Below are 17,176 nucleotides of genomic sequence, written 5' to 3'. Positions count from 1 at the left end.
CCTACTGATAACCACACCATGGTCTGCATGTGTGGAAGCTGGATATACACTTTCATTTATACGTTGGTGTAATGCATACACAATCGACTTGCCAGTGCCATGCTGTGCTTGAAGCTGTGCAAACATATTTAACTGTCAGACCCTTGTTAGACATTCCAGTGTCCTATATTTAGTATTTAGTTCAATTATTTTTCATGTCAAACTGCCAACAATCCAGACTATGCCCTTATTGCTGTGTGTATAATCAGATCTCAGTTTGTATGCCATATGCGTACCCTCATTTTGTGTTTGCATTCCTTACTGGTTGTAAGTTCCTGCCATGTTATTACAGAAAAGACAGGGCATTGCAAATAAGAGGAAATAGCAGGGTTTTGTTTTTTTTGGGGGGGGGGGGGTTGTTTCTGAAAAAGATTTTTTTTCAGGCTGTTTAACAGCCTGGCTGCCTGCCTTCCTCCCTCCCATGATAAATCCCTCCCTCTCTTCCATGATACCTTCTTTACTCTCTCGTTCATGTAGAGGCTTCCACACTGATAGAAATGTTTTCTATAGTTGATGCACTGGGGATTTCCAAAATTAGTTCATAAGAAACAATTTTTCTTCTGTTTCTCCTGTTTGATGGAAATGAATGTGGTTTCACATTTGGATCTCAGAGCATTTTGCTTTGGGAACGCAAATTAGAAATGCAGCAAATATTTAAAAAGCAAACTGGTAGCTTTGAGTGTCAATTATGTGATTATTACGTTACAATAACTGACTAAACTTATAGATAAATGAAATAAAAGACTCAACAAGACAGGGAACTGAAAAATTGTTCTTTGCTTTCATAAAAATGAGTCAATAATTTTGAGTAAAATGCAATAATTATTATTTTTCTTTTAATCATTAAGGAAAACATCTTTGCTATAAAGCGAATTTTAATTGTGTAACAAAATTACATGGAAAATTTACATGTAATTCAATTACTCAAAGTTAGATATTTGGGCATAATTACGTTTTTCTTGGTCCAAAAAGAACTCCTGCAGAAGTCTTCGAGAAAACAACTTTGATGTTCAAAGGTCAAATCACAAACTTAAATATAGCCAGTATATCTTCATTAATGGGCTGTGTGCCATAGGCCGTTAAGGTGCCAATAATTTAACAACTACTTTAAAAGCCATCACATCATAGGCCAGTCTCCAACCTTCCTTTCATCACACAAATTCAGAGTGGTTGTAAAACTGATTAATCTGCAGAGGAACGTTTATTTGAAGAGCTTCCATTAGGTTTCACAATTCATTACAGTACGGACTTCAAATAATGTTTTGGTTTTCTTCTGACAGTGCACTAATTTCTGTGCTTGTCCTGCAAGATGGGGTCTTGTAGGACAAGCACAGAAATGGCACTATTATTAAAAGACAGAGGATACATTTTCATTGCTATGCAGATGATACCCAGCTTTATCTATCCATGAAGCCAAACAATATACAAATTAGTTAAACTTCAGGAATGTCTCACAGACGTAAAGAATCGGATGATCTTAAATTCCCTGGTTCAAAATTTAAATAAAACCAAAGTTATTGTACTCTGCCTTAACAATCTTACTAGAAACATGGTGTCCAACCTGTTATCCATCCAACACAATGAGGAATCTTGGAGTCATTTTTGACCAGCATATGTCGTTCAATGTGCATTTTAAAGAAATATGTCAGACTGCTTTTTTTTTGTGTGTGCAATATCTCTAAAAGTAGAAACATCCTATCTCCTGAGTGATGCTGAAAAATTAGTTCATGCTTTTGTTACTTCTAGGCTGGACTATTGTCCTGGACTATTGTCCAGCCTAGAATTTATTATCAAGTTGTACTCAAAGCTCCTTGAAAACCCTACAGTTGATCCAAAATGCTGCAGGGAGGTTACTGGCAGGGACTAGAAAGAGAGAGGATGGCAAAGAACAGCATCCATAGCAACTCATCTAAAGTGGTGAAATAGTAAACGGATATACCTGTATGCTGTACAGAATATGTATAAAAGCATGACCTGGAATCCCTGAATGGGCCTCCCTGTAGGCCCTTTCAGCCTTCAGGCTTTTGGAGCTCAATTTGTGGAGTCTGTCTGCAGAATAATCTTTGTAGAACCAGGACGTGTAGGGCAGCTCAAGACAAGCCAGTCAAACACACATTTTCATTCTGTGTCTATATACATACAAGCTGACAAATAAATGTGGAATAATCTTTAAATACAGATTTAGAACAGACTTTCTACAATAATGTATTTCTGAGAGGAAAAGAACGTGTTTCTCAGTATTTCTCAAAAGAGGAGACGGGTCATTGACCCACAATACTTGCTTTTAGAAAGCTAAAAGCAAGCTAGAAATGAATGTGGCCTCACAAAAGCAAAAATCACTGATTGTTTATGGAAGTCATATCTTTTTTTAATCTGGTACTGATGGCTCTTTCTTTTGTGTGGTCAAGCATCCCTAACACACGGCTCAGTGCTGTAATTACTTTGAACAATACCAAATTAAGGGGTCATAAAGGCTCAATATGATATAATTATAAATCCCGTCTTACCAGACAACAAAGTATACAAGGCCTATAAAGAGGACTTTAAAAGTATAAAAGAACATCTTAACATCACAAGTGACTACTCTCTTCTTCATTTTCAGGTACTTTTGGGTCTAGATCATCGCTGTTTTATATTTAATGAAGCATCAATTCTTAGACTTGCATTGTCAGTTGTTGTTGTTTGTTTTCAGTTTGCTGTTTGTTTGATTGCTTTAATCAGCTTTATACAAGACTAACTGTCATTTGCATGGCAGATAGCCTTGTATAAAGCTAAAAGAGTGTGCAGACTAAATATACACAAGCACAAAATAGTTAATAAGGCACACCTGGGGAAAGAAATGCAGCAGGGGGAACTGATGAATGAGTCACAGGTGTGTGAGGTTTACTTTGACTTGAACATTTGCAACTGAACAGTTGCAAAATGCATCCTTTATTTTTGACAAAAGTGAGGTTTAAAGTAAGTCAAGCCAACAGCGCCACTCAACAAAAAAATGAAATAAAATTTTATCCTCAATAAACATGAAGCAATAATTTTGAAAAAATGCAACTCAAATGTATGAAATATAAAACTTTAGTAAATAAACAAAAAAATAAACAGTCAATTTTGACCAAATTCCATTAAAATTAACAAATTAAGCTTGTGGATAAGTTCAATAGGGAAGATCTGTAATCACTCATCTGCCTGCTTTCCTGGGTGTTCGACTGTTTTTCTCTTGCTGTCATTCTCAATACTGACATCATTACTCTCGTCCAATCATCTTCTTGCCCGCCCTTTTTGATCCAATCAACCTCCGCTTTGCATGGTTTAAATCTGTGCCCTGTGCCAGTCTTTGAGACTCTCTTTCAACTGAGTGATGCAACTGACCTCTCCACCTCAGACTCCTCGACAGAGCTCTATTCAAGTCTAAGTCTTCATCTTCACCACCACCAGTGTCTAGGCCCTGGGGGGTCTTTTCCTAAATCCTACCAGTGCTGGGATTCTGTTCTGCCATGTTCAATCATGTCCAATTTTTCCAAGCGGTCTCTCCTTACAGAATTAACATTGTGTCTCTATAACAAGATTACATGGAAAATTTACATGTATTCAAATCATTTTTTAGTGTAGGCTATGAAATATAATAATTTGCAGAGAAATGAATCAAAACAGAATCCTGTTTGTCAAGGAAGCCCATATCCATCTTTTTCTCATATACCACATCTTTGGAGGCCTCTGAAATCTGGGTTTGACCAATAACCAGTTGCTGTGCCAGATGGGTTTCCTGGCATGCAAACTCATCTACAGTATATTGTGTAAGCAATATTACCTGCAGTCAGCTCTGACAGAAGAGCCACCCATCATTTCTTTATATTTTGTTTCCACTCAGCCAGACTTTCTTGTAATTTTTAAAGAGTGGTCTTGAGCAATAGTTCTCCTGACTTTCTGATGGTCTTTCAATGTTTTTTTTGTTTTTTTTTTTTCTTTTGGAACTTTCTCAATCATTTTCAGTTCACTCCTTACACGTGGCCTTTTTTGTGACAAATCTTTGTTCGTTGCGCCGCAAATCACCTTCAATCACAAAAAGGCACCTAAATCAAGGGATTTTAAATTGTATCTACAAGCACTTTGTTACTGGGGCCTCTCACAGAATCACAAAATTAATAGCTGTTTGCACTCCTATAGCTATTAGCTGAAAATGTGGCGTATCTCAGTGTGTTCTTAAAAAATGTCAACAGAATTGGAAGGTTAGCTGTCATGAAGCAATTCTTAAGGAAAGGAACCAGGATAAAAGGCTGAGGTACTCCAACATACACGAGAACTGGGCTGAATCAGTGAAAACATTTCTTAAGCGATGAATCCAAATATAAATTTTGATTTAAATCATTGTTAATATATGCTAAGGAGACGCAATATACAACAGGGTGTGTTTACAGCCATCTGTAAAACACGGTGGTCATGGTTTACGACTGGATCTGGACTTCAACCAGTGGTGTTAGAGATCTTGTGAAAATTGATGCAATGATGAACTCAGAAAGTAAAATCAGATTTTGAACCACCCTGCAATAACATCTGTAAAGTGCGTGATTGACAACGAGAACCAACATTTAATAAAAAAAAAAAAAAAAAAAAAAGCCAAAATGTCCTTCAGGAAGCCTGGAGAAGTAATTCTGAAGACTGCTTCAAGAAAGCTAATCCAAGAGAATTCAATTTGTGTTGAAGAATTAAGGTGGTATTACCAAATATTCATTTTCTGGTTCATCTGGATTGTAGATGCTGTGTTTTTGCCTTATATACTCTGTTTTCATGTATGTTTGTACATGTTTTTAATTAATAACTAGCTGTTTCTCATTTTCCAAGCAAAATATGAAGTGATGGGTGGCTCCACACTTTTGTACAGCTCTATTTGTTTTTTCTTTTTCACTGGTCTCTCTGCCCTTAGATATCCCATCATACCGATTAATAATGCAGGCATGTCTTGACCTCTCTCCACCTCCAGACCAGTGCTTGACCTTGCCGCTGGTTATATTGCTTCATCTAATCCAAAACACAAAAGTTTTATATATAGAAGGACACAAGGACTGAGAAAGTATCAATACTTCTTGAGATGTCATTTAGGTTATTTGGATGCAGTCCAGCAAGAAGGAAGCAAACCACAACTTGTTCCATGTAAGAATACCTCTTACTGAAAAGAAAGACAATAGTTCTGACAAACACAGTCTGAAGGGCAAAGGAAAAAGTCTGTAGGCAGAAACCCAGAGTGGCATGGCTTTAGGCTATACTGGTAGACTGGGAACCAGCAATGATTTGAAATAGCATCAAAAAAGAGGAATGTTTAAAAAATAACAAGCGAAAAAAACTAAAATTCCAACCAGCAAGTGCAGCCTATTATCATTTAATTTAAGCTACTGATGCAGTGCCATGCCAAAATTTCCAGGGTCCACATATGCAAAGTACTGGTCCTGTCAAAGGTAGTCCTGCTCAAGTACAATCCACTTAGCAGCACATGAGAGCTCTGTGTATCCAATTGGCTCCCTGTGCAATGGTTAACGGGTCAAAAAGATTTATTAGTGAGTAGGCACAAGAAAAAGCTGTTATTGCATTCTGGGGAATAACAAATGCGAGCAGACATAGGCCGGTAATTTATAGTCCCGCCAGAGTTGGTCTTCACGGTTGAAGTCATAAAATTATATTATGATCTGACAATCAAAGGCGTCATGAGCATGATTTAAAATTACTTCCTCTAGGCCATATTTTTCCTGGTGGATTTGAGCAGTTTCAGTTTTATCACAGCCCGTGTGTCACGTGTGCTTGGTTTAGCTGTTGACTCGGTTGTTTAAATGATCCCAGAAGAGTTGACTGTCAATGATGTGTCCCGGGATGTTAGTCTACTTTACATGTTTCAAATGTGCAGTGCAGAGAAATGTGAGCCTCGGTAGAAGTAGAGAGAGAAACAAGCAGCAAACACTTGTTTTGACACTGATCTATATGCATGCCCCAAAGCAATATTAGATACCTTATAGAATATTACTCTTTAAATCACCACTAGGATACACTGAAATAAAACTGTTCCAGTTTCCTCAGATAAAATAAAAGCAAAGTCTTCACTTGCATTTTGTGGTAATCCTATTATCTATGAGGCCTCTTTTACAAGGTTAACAGCTCAGAAACCTCAAGCAGATTTAGCAGATCCTTATTATTTCTGTTGCTTTTCCATCTTTTAGTAAAATTTAAACCGAAAACTTAAATTTTGTGCTTAGTTGAGATTAAATGAGTGCTGAGGGAGGTTGAAGGCAAACGGCTGCAGATTTCTTTATACTGAGTACAGTTTGAAGATTCTACGTTAAAGAATCTGCTGTTCATGTGCTTGTTGTCCTGGTTGTTACACAACTGAACTTAAAGCATCCTTCAGTGTGCTGTCAGGTTATTCTGCTCCAACTTTTTCCGTTTTGCCACTGATGAAACTTTAGCTTATGAAAAGTTGAGAACTTTCATTCTTATGAAAAGTTGAGAACTTTCATAAGCAGAAAAAAGAGAGATTCCTCCTACACACTTTGCTTGAGAGCAACTTATCTGAACATATCTGTGAATATTCCGAATCCCCAGATGTTGGGTTGGTTTCCTAATGGTTTTAGCAAACCATTGACCCTTTGTCCAGTGCTGCTACCAGGTCCCAACCAACATATTAGTGAAATGATTTTGAAAAATAGCAACTGTATTTTTAAATTGTGCCGAATCCTTGCCGGTCCCTTGTTGATAACGTCTACTACTCCTGACCTCATCATTCCGCTTGGCAAGGACAAGGACAAGAATTCTTGCTCTGCTACACAAAAAGACCAAATTGCATGCAAGATTTCACATTTCATTAAATTATTTATCACTTCTACGGTGGACACTGGTCCTAACATGATTGCAGATTTTCTTTGTCTTGTTTTCATCTTAATGCCGGGTAAATGCTCCGTATTATACCTTATTATAAGAGAGTCTGAATCTGTAGAAAATCCCAAGTGGGGTGCAGCCATCATTATTTATTTTCCTGCAATTTCATATGCCGCTTTCTTGGGTTGAATCCATGATTTTTTTTTCTATGGATTCCATGAATGGTTGTTGTTTTTACAGCACCACAAATCAACAACTTAAAAAAAAAATAGCTACATTATGCAGACTTGTCTCCTTAGAGACCACGGGGAGCATGATGGTAAAGCAAAGGTGCGTGGGGAATAACAACCGCATAGGATGACACAGATGACATTAGGTTAAAAGCAGGCGAGGGAATAGCAATTTCCAGTCAACTATTTAATTTTACATTTTAGCACTGACCCTTTCGGGGCAGTCACATAACCAGACCACCAGGAATTTGGCCCCGAGTCTGAAAGAGTAAACACCAGGCTGAATTTTGCACTTTACTTCTACATTAGTTTACGTTTTTTTTCCCCCCTTGTGTTTGTTGGTTTTCTTTTTGTTTACTCCAATAGGAAGATCAATCAGAATGTCTGCTCATACACAGTGGAGTGAAATGAGAAATAGTGGTGTGGGTTTCACATGCAGTGAATTTTATGAGCTGCACTGATGCAATAAATCAGATATGAGGTTGAACCACGAGGATACTTCAATAAAAGTTTGATAAATACAAGCAAAACAAAAAAAAAAAACAAAAAAAGGACAAAGAATTCAACAAATACAAAATTCTCAAACTTACTCTCTTACTTACTGAGACTCGGGAATGTATGAAATCAAAAAAAGAGAATCACTTAAAATCATACTGTTGTAAAATGTAAAGATTCTTTAAGATGAATATATAACTTTTTACATTTAAGTTTGAAAATCATTAAAAATCACAAGTCATCCCAGATGTAAATTTGGGAGAGCATCTCGTGGAGCCTCATGTTTGGTGAAGGCTGGGTCTCTGACCCAGGGACCAAACAGTCTTCAGTGGACGAGCTCACAGCGTTAAAGCCAAGAGTGCAAACAGAAATGCTTTTGATTTTTACAACATTCACAGTGTTGTGGACCGTGGGATTATCCCCTAGGGTTAGACTGTTTATCTGACCTTTTATTGCAACATCCTAAGGTGTCTGAGGGAAAAGACTTGCACTGTAGTGCATGCCTTCATTTTGTGCTGGCACATAACATATGCTGGCGGTTTTCTCTTGGCCGAGCCAACACAAACTCACCACACATCCTGCTGACCAGAACAGGCTGCTTTTGTTCTTCTGCTCTCTTTTCCATAGTTGAGCACAGATCACAGATGTGTAAGTGCAAGTGGTCACAAAAGGGACTTACATGGGGGCAGTGGTGAAGACCTGTAAGAGGATATGGACCAAAGTGAAATCAAAACCAAACACTGTTAAGTAAAAACTGCTTTGGATAGAGGAGACATGTTAGATTAATGAGTTTTTTTGATCATGAAACACAGGAAATGTGTGTGAAGAGATGTGAAGATTGGTATATTACAAAGCCAGCTAGTGTACCAACACCTACTGATGTTAGCAGCAATTTCAACATAACTTGTTAAAAGTCCCCCACCCCTAGTTCAAGTCTTTTGCCGTTCCTGTCATTTTGACCTAGCGTTATTGTGGTTAGGCGTGGTTGGCGGTGCCGTGCGGACGCACCTGCATGGCATCCGCAATCACGCCCGCCCTTTTGCCTTTTTTCCCCAGCAATAAAGCTGTGGGTTTGTTTTTTTGTTTTTCTTGTTTGTTTGTTTTTTCAGTTCACGTCCCGCTCCCGTGAGTTTTGGATTTGGGTCCTCACCTGCCTGCACACAGCCAGTTTATGACAGTTCCCTTGTCAGGTGTAAATACTAAACATTCCCTGGGAAAACTAAGCATACAGTGGTCAAACTGGAGAATATATTGGTCTCATGAACTAGGCCAGTATCTTTATTCAAGTGAATGGATGCTGTTTGAGACAAGTGTTTAGTTCCAGTAATAAATCAAAGGCTATGGAACACAACAAGGGTCTAGCATTCTCAGAATTCAACTGTGTATCTCATGGTTATGCTCATTAATCAGTCACTCAAGAGTGGAACTGATATTCAGACAATTACTGTGTCCAATTTCACTGAAAGCAGCATAAGCAGAACTTGCTGTTAATAAATTAAACCTTCTTGGTTGTTCAGTGATCCTGTTTTTTGGCTGCCTGTGTTGGGTTCTCTTTGGATGCAGTGCCTTAAGCTCTCAGGGTAAATGAGAGTCCTCTCAAATACCAGGTTCATGTGGTTTAAAGGTGATTTAGAATTCATGACATGCTTCATTGTAAGTGCTGTAAGGACGTGTTTTCATGACCATTGTTTGCACAGTGTAGTGATTTATGACTGCATTGGAAGACAAGCCTTCACGCAACTGACATTACATGTAGGCTTACAATTAAGGCATGTTAACATTTTGAACACAATCGATAGTTTTAAAAACGGTGACGCATGTTCAGGTAGAAAAAACATTTTTTTCTGTTTTTCTCCCATTAAACTACATTTTATACTCATGTAATGCTTCTAATGGTGAGTGAAGACTAACAGGAATAAGGTATATAATGGAAAGAAAACTGAAAGACAGTTTAACTTCACTTAGTAACTTAGGGAATAGATCTTGGTGGAAAGTGGGCATTTTCAGACACTCACTGGATACCAAAAGAACATCCACTAGGCTACCTGCTTCACATCTAGGATTGTGCAGTCAGTCATTTTAATTAGTCATCCTTGACATGGCAGCGATGTATCATGTGTGAACAGAGCCTGCTTGGAAGAGCCAGTTGTTAGTGATAACAGCAGCCATGCCAGGGCTTGTAGTAGACTGTGAGCTTTTGAGGCAGATAGAAAGTGAGTCACGGCTGGTAAAGTGAACATAATTAACCTCAAGGGAGCAGGACGGGAGGCAATAGCCTCAGCCCCTGATCTCAGACTAGGCAGCCTGTAGGGTGAAGGAATCAGTAAAGACTTTCTGTTTGTGTATGTACAGTGTATATATGCGGTCACATCTAAATAAAACACCCTGAAAGAGCTTCTAGTTTGGTCTGTGTTAAGATAGAAAAACACAAATACAGTTAAAGCCAATAAATGAAAGGTAATGTATGGATTCAGGTGAACAAAATACATTTTTATGGGAAAAATAATGATCTCTGGACATTTAAAGAGGGATTTTTATTCCTTACAAAGTACCTTCAGCTTTGGGCTCAGCCATTGCTCAGGTTGTCCTCTAATTGCTGGCTTGGAGGTATGACCCCTGTTCCAAGTGTCACTGGCCCAGACACGAAACCCCAAGTTGCTCTGAATAGAAGGCAGCACCTTACATGACTGTGCTGATATTAGTGATAGTTTGCTAGTGCAAACTAGTGAGTCAGTCTCACTGTAATGTGTTCTATAGAGCATAATTAAGGTTAAAATTAACTTTTATATTCAAAAGTAACTGGATTTAATCTTGGTGATTTTGTCAGCTCAACATCCTACTAGAATAAATGCCAAGACATACTGGAGCTTTTCTGGCAGCATGTGGTGGCCCAACACTTTAATTTGAGCCAGATTTGCTAACAATACAAAAACCACTTTGCCATTAAAAAGTTACTGTTGGTATTTACTGAAGCTGTGCAGTATCCCACATTTTTGTGACTGAAAGGGCATTTTTGCAGTTGACATTATTGCATATGTATTTGTACAAGTTTCGCTTTGAAAGCACGAAATCTGGGGAGGAGAATATTTAAATATAAATGTGATTTACTGAGGTTTGCTTCATGCAATATTACTGCCGATTGCTTTGAATTTAACGCAGAACAAAAGCATATCTTATTTAGGCTCGATGTGGTTGTGACAGTTGCCCCTAGGAGTGTTCCTTTATTTGGAGAAGGTGGATGGCTAAAAGGTGTGAGTGTCATACCAAAGCTTTTGTCCTGTCATGTAATTCTTGTGAGTCCTCACACTGCACGCTTAGGGCCAAGCCCCACACATTTCTGAATCTGAATAATATGGCTGTTTTGTAACGGGAGCCAAATTTAACTGAGCTAAACTTAACATGGAAGCTGGGAGTGAGAGAGTAGGAGAAACTCTGAATTACAGAACAGGATGCATCTTGTATTGGGCAAGGAATGGGTTTTCCAGTGTTTCAGTCAGATTTCCACATAGAGACTGTGCCTGTGTCTTTTCTCAAGAGTGCATACACGGAGCAATTTTTTTTTTTAACTTCTCTGTAGGATCGGATCTGCTACATACCAAACTGAAATGTCTCTCAAATTAGACCATCATGGTTTTGGTTTCTTCTGCACACCCTACACAGTCTAACACAGACCTGACATGTCTCCATCCCTCCAATCTTTTCCACTAATCCTTGTTAGGGTCACAGGGGGACTGGAGCCCATCCCAGCTACCACAGGGCAAGAGACAGGGTACACCCTGGACAGGTCGCCAGTCTAACGCATGGTTGTCTGTCTCTGTGTTAGAGACAGACAACCATTCTTACTCACATTCAAACCAAATGGCAACTTAGAATTACCAGTTAACCCAACCCCAGTAACTGCATGTCTTTTAAACTGTAGGAGGAAGCCAGAAGCCAAAGTACCCACATAAGAGAACATGACGTGATGGTGGAATTGAACTCAGGACCTTCTTGCTGTGAGGTAAAAATGCGAATCACCACACCACTGTGCTGCCCCTGTTTTAAACTAATTAAATTAAAATAATTTCTATCCTGTATTATTTAGTTTAGGCGATCACTCACTCCTACATCAGTTCTGTTTGTTTTTAAACTGCTAATTTTCACTGCTGTCGGTCATTATTCTTTGCATATAAATTAGTACATTGTTAGTAGATCACCCACACAAGTGTCAAGTCACATCACCCATATGTGTAGTTTAATAGTTAAGCAGTTTAGGTTTGTTTTTGCTATACCACTGTTTGCTGGATGGGTGGCTAAACTGCGATTATCAGGGGAAGTGTAAACACATGAGGGAGAACAGCTGACACACATGAACCTAATGACAGGACAGGGGAAGTGAAACTAAATACAATGAACAAAGAATACCAGACTCTTTCAAAATAAAACAGGAAACATGGACATGAACACGCATGGACCGGGGAGACTTAGTACAGGGGGAGATGACAAAAAGAACCAAGAAACAAAGGACTAAACCGCAACCTAGAAATTAACTAGATGAACTAAACCAGTACCGTGACAAAATCCCAAAATTCTGTGTCTTGCAAATAAATGGGCAAATAAGGCCATTTTACCATTAAACACCCTGAGTGGTCAGTTCATTTTCTCTGGTATTACTTTTGTTTTCATATATGGGTTGTCTTTTTTCCCCTCAATTTTCTTGTTTGCCTGGGTGACACATCCCCTCGGAAGATCCTCAAAAACAAATGTGGCAGGCACAAAACATCCTTACAGTCGAAATACAATATTTTCAAAGTCTTGCTGACTGTCAGGAATAAGAAAGGACAATCCTCTTCGCACATGTAGAAAAATATTACATTTTCCAGCTGTCTGTCACTGTGTGTTCTTGAGCGAGACGGTGAACCCCAAGTTGCTCCTGAAGGTAGGCCCGCATCTTGAATAACAACTAACTGCAATCACTGTTTCATGAGCATAAATGCATAGGAATAAAAGGCAAAACTACAATATGCTTTGTAAAGCACTGAGATAAATAACTGTGCAGTCACATGAAGTTCATGTGATGTTCAGCTGAAATAGAGGGGAACTATAAATGGTACCGGTCAGCCTGACTTATCCACTTTTGAAATACTTGCTCTCTTCTCTCCTTTCTAAAATTCTTTACATTTTACAAGTTGAGGAAACTTTGCTTCCTCAAAATCTGTATGTTAGACACTGTAAACACAATACGTGTTGTTTTTTTTTTTTTTTGTTTTTTTTTCCATTGTTGACCTATGAAATAACCCAAATGTAACAACATTTACAAAAGAATAAAAAGAAAGTCCTTCTCCTTTCTTTTCCACAAAAATGCTCTAAACTTCTGGGGGTTTTTTTTTTGTTTTTTTTTTGTACAAAATAGATTACCTTAAAGGGAACAAAAACATCTTAAAAGTTACAGAAAAATACCAAATGAGTCAACCTGTTCCACTCACAGTCCCTCAGGAAGCCAAGGAGAAGAGAAGAGGCTTCTGGAAGAGCTCAGAGTGAGGAAATTCAGCTGCGTCACATGTGGAAGGCTTTCATTGAGTGGCGTAATGCAAAAACGCTGCTCCTCTAGGATTTCATAAGTAACTCATATCGCTTAAGGCTGATCATATGGAAGCAATGGTTCGTCATTTGACAACTAAGCCTCTATCGCTCCTTATGTCTCTTTCTCGCATCTCGCATCCCAAGTCGAAACACAGCACATCGGCATGTTACTGTAGGATAATGGTGTGAGGAGGGCTCAGAGTGGATGGGCTGAAGATGGCGCCTTGTGTGAAGTGTTTGAATTCAGTTTCCTAATGTGTGAAATCTTTTGGATTTTCAATTTAATATCTTTTTTCTACTAGATTTTAAAATGATTTTTGCAGCTTTTATTTGATACTTCTAGTCGTTAGCAGTATTTTACAATGCAAACAGTGTTTTGAAAGTGGGGTATTTAATGCTTTTGGTTTTTTCATTTTCTTCTATCAAGTCTGTTTTTCAGGTTTCTGTCCAGGAAACCAACACTGTTAGTCAACAATGTTGACTCAATGCTTACGTGCAACAAGGACCTTTTTATATGGTTTTAATTGATGCAAAAAACAAACCCAAAACTGTTAGGGTAGGATACAAACAACGTGTTGATCCTTTTCAAGACTTGACCTTTCATGCCATAACCAGTGGAGCAGGCGGGGCTTACAGTGTGGGAATTGAGAAAACAGATTAAGTGCGTATTTGTAGTACATGTGAAAGGAAACTATTTACAAAATCATGAGGCAGGGACAGTCTGTCAGTGATGCATATGGAACAGAAACAATCTCCTCCACGACTCCCTCTCTCTCACATATATCAGTCACCGAGGGAAATGCGGGGGCTTCTGCACAGAAGAAAGGAACAGGTAAGTTGTTGGTAAGGAGAACGGGAACAAGATTTGCAGACTGGAGATGGTCTCATTAACACAGTTCAACGCTTTACCAAGACTGAAAGCTCTCTCCAAGCATAAATAGTGGCAGGTTGATCTGCAAATGACGAGTGGATGAGCTTGATGGCTTGAGGTGTGCAGGAATGGAGGATGGGGAAACCCAAAGGGATCAGGCACGGTTAACAGCACACAAACAAGCACACTCTCGTACTGATAGAGCGAGAAAGAAGGAAAAGCAGAGGCACACAGGAGAACTGGAGGAGCATGACCTTTCAAATATGAAGGACCATTTGTTTACACATTTATACAGAGCACTTGAGTCAAGTCTTGGCTAAGCTGCAGCTTTACTAAAACATTGTACATGATGAGTAAGAAAATCTGAAAATCATTCTACAAATTATTCCATAAAACAATCTCTCTGTTCTGCAGGAGCGCGTTCAGCTTGCGATGATGCAAAAGTTGAAAAGAACGCATTTTATCAGCATGTGTGCTGTGCAGTCTTTCTGCACAGCACACATGGTAGAAAGGTGGTAGAAAGAAAATCGCTAAATTTTCACTCCCAGCATATTTATATGGTTTCTGTTCTCATACAAACATCCATCAGTCGCATCACGTGTTCCTGCCCAGAAGGCAAGTCTTGTGTATTTCTGTTGGGATTTTAAACAGCTGGACTTTCTATCCTTTCTTCACTATCAGTGAAGAAACACTTTGAGAATCATGAATAGGATGAAGTGAAACAGGAGCACTTCTGTTCAGTTACACTTACATGGTGTGATATGTACTATAGTGAGTACTTCTGCCAGATCTGTGTGGGCCACCCTGGTAGCGCGTTTCAAAAGTGTCTCACCTACTGAAAGAAATTCCACAGTTCCACACTGCAGAGGTAATCTATCACTGGGGGGTCTTCACGCCATATTTTGCTCCATTTTCGAGAACCCCGCACACCAAACCATACTGAGGAACTGTAAAAGTGGAGAAGAACACCTAAAAGTCCGTGCCTAAACTTTAATTCAAGTCAGTTTTACAGTGAGGGAAATAAAATAATTATTTCATCCCCTGCTGAATTTTGAAGTTTGCTCACTTATGAAGATATGAGCAGTCTCTAATTTTTATGGAAGTTTCATTTGAATGGAGAGAGAGACAGAATATCAATATCATATCAAAAATATAGAAAAAAAACACACATTACATAAGTTATAAATTGATTTGCATACCATTAAGTGGAATAAGTATTTGATCGCCTACAATATAACCAGAATTCATGCTCCCCAAAGATCGGCTGTGTGCCCATGTGGCAAATTATTATTCAGAAATTTAAGAAATATAAAATTACCATCAGACGCTCTCTGTCTGGAGCTCCATGCAACCTCTGAATTGCAACCGAGAAACCTAAAGGATTTAGAGCGCTTCTGTACAAAGGGGTACAAAATCCCCCCTGAGATGTGTGCAAACCTGGTGACCAACGACAAGAAACATCTTACTGCTCTGCTTACCAACAAAGGTTTCTCCACCAAATATGAAGTTTTAATTGAGGATCATATTCTGTTATATAAAACCAAAACAACTATAAAAAAATAGACACTGTTCATTCCTTTGTGAGTGAACTAATTGACAAATGGAGCAGGGCATCAAATATTTCCCCCACTGTATTTCCATAGCACATTTGAAACAACAGGAGTTAATCCAAAGTGATTTCCAGACAGACACATTCATATACCAGGCCTCCAAACATCCTGTTTATTAAAAGAAGTAAATAAAAAAGTTTTACAAAGTTGCATGAATTACTGTACTTATTAACCAGAAAGAACTTTTCTCATTTTTTATTCCTTTTAATTCCACTGTTGTTTTTTTGACATGTAAATGGCTCCTTCTTGTCTTTCTTTTCTGTCTTGTCACTTTTACTTCCATTATTGGGTGCTGTGCATTGCCTTGCAAAGCACTTTTGTGACCCTCTTTTTGAAAGCAATATATTAATATGTTTTGCTTGCTTGAATTTGTGCACTTGATGTAAAGCATGTGTGACATGCGGCTCTAAAAACTGCAGTCTGCTTCTGTAGACGGGTGATCTTTGCTCCAGGTAGAATGGCACCGCTGTGAGTCAATATCCTGAGGAAGTAAGTTCCTGTCATCTAGTTCTGGATCTCTCATTTGGGTGATTGCACTCTCTAATTAGTGGCTATATTTTTGTATTCCACTTATGATGTATGCAGTGTGTAATGTGTGAACTCAGACAAATTTATTAGGTATTTTTAGTTTATATAACCATCACTTTTTGCTCCTCACATTCTGCATAATCATTATACAGACACTTATGTAGTTTGAGGCAAGTCTGCAACAGTTATTATTAACTGTACACATAACAGGCTCATTAAATGGACAATTGGTCCTCTGGTTTGTGAACACATAACACTTGTGTATTATTTTTATGTTTTAAGACCACGTCTTACACAGATTACTACTTTTTCTTTTTTTCTTTTTTTTTTATAAACAGAAGCACAGAGGCACAAGATAAAGCTTATACTTTAGCACCCCCTAGTGTGACATCAATGCAAATGCATTAAAAAAGACTTTACGCTAAGGTTTAATTGGAAAATGAATAACTACTGTAGAAAACGAGGCTGTCAAAACTGAGCAAATTTTACACAAAGCTAGTTTTCTATGTTTCTACAAATTTATAGTGTCAATAATCCACTTCCATTTTTGACTTTACTTTTGTGCGTGTGTGTGTGTGTGTGTGTGTGTGGGGGGGGTTAATGCATCCAAACAATGTGTTAAAATGGCTAATAAGAAGTGGTATAAATGTACCCCGCCTCTCACCCCATGACAGCTGGGATAGGCTCCAGCTCACCCTGGCAAGCCTGAATTTGACAGGGTGGATGGCTTGGTGTATTAAATAAATTAAGTCTGCCATGGAAGAACTGGACTAACGCAGCCACTGGGGGGGTCACAAGTCAGTATACTTCTTGTGTCAGTCCTAAGCATGGATAAATGGGGAAGGTTGCATCAGGAAGGGTACCCAGCATTAAAATCCTTTGCTAAATTAAATAAGTGGATCAGACAGGTGAACTGCTGTTGTGACCCCCAAAGGGAAGAGCTGAAAGAAGAAGAAATGGAAGGCCTTTGCTGATCTGGAGAGAAA

The sequence above is a fragment of the Rhamphochromis sp. 'chilingali' genome (genome assembly GCF_963969265.1).
Source record: "Rhamphochromis sp. 'chilingali' genome assembly, chromosome: 19".
Taxonomy (NCBI): Eukaryota; Metazoa; Chordata; class Actinopteri; order Cichliformes; family Cichlidae; genus Rhamphochromis; species Rhamphochromis sp. 'chilingali'.
The sequence above is the reverse complement of the archived record's forward strand: the minus strand, read 5'-3'. Positions refer to the sequence as shown.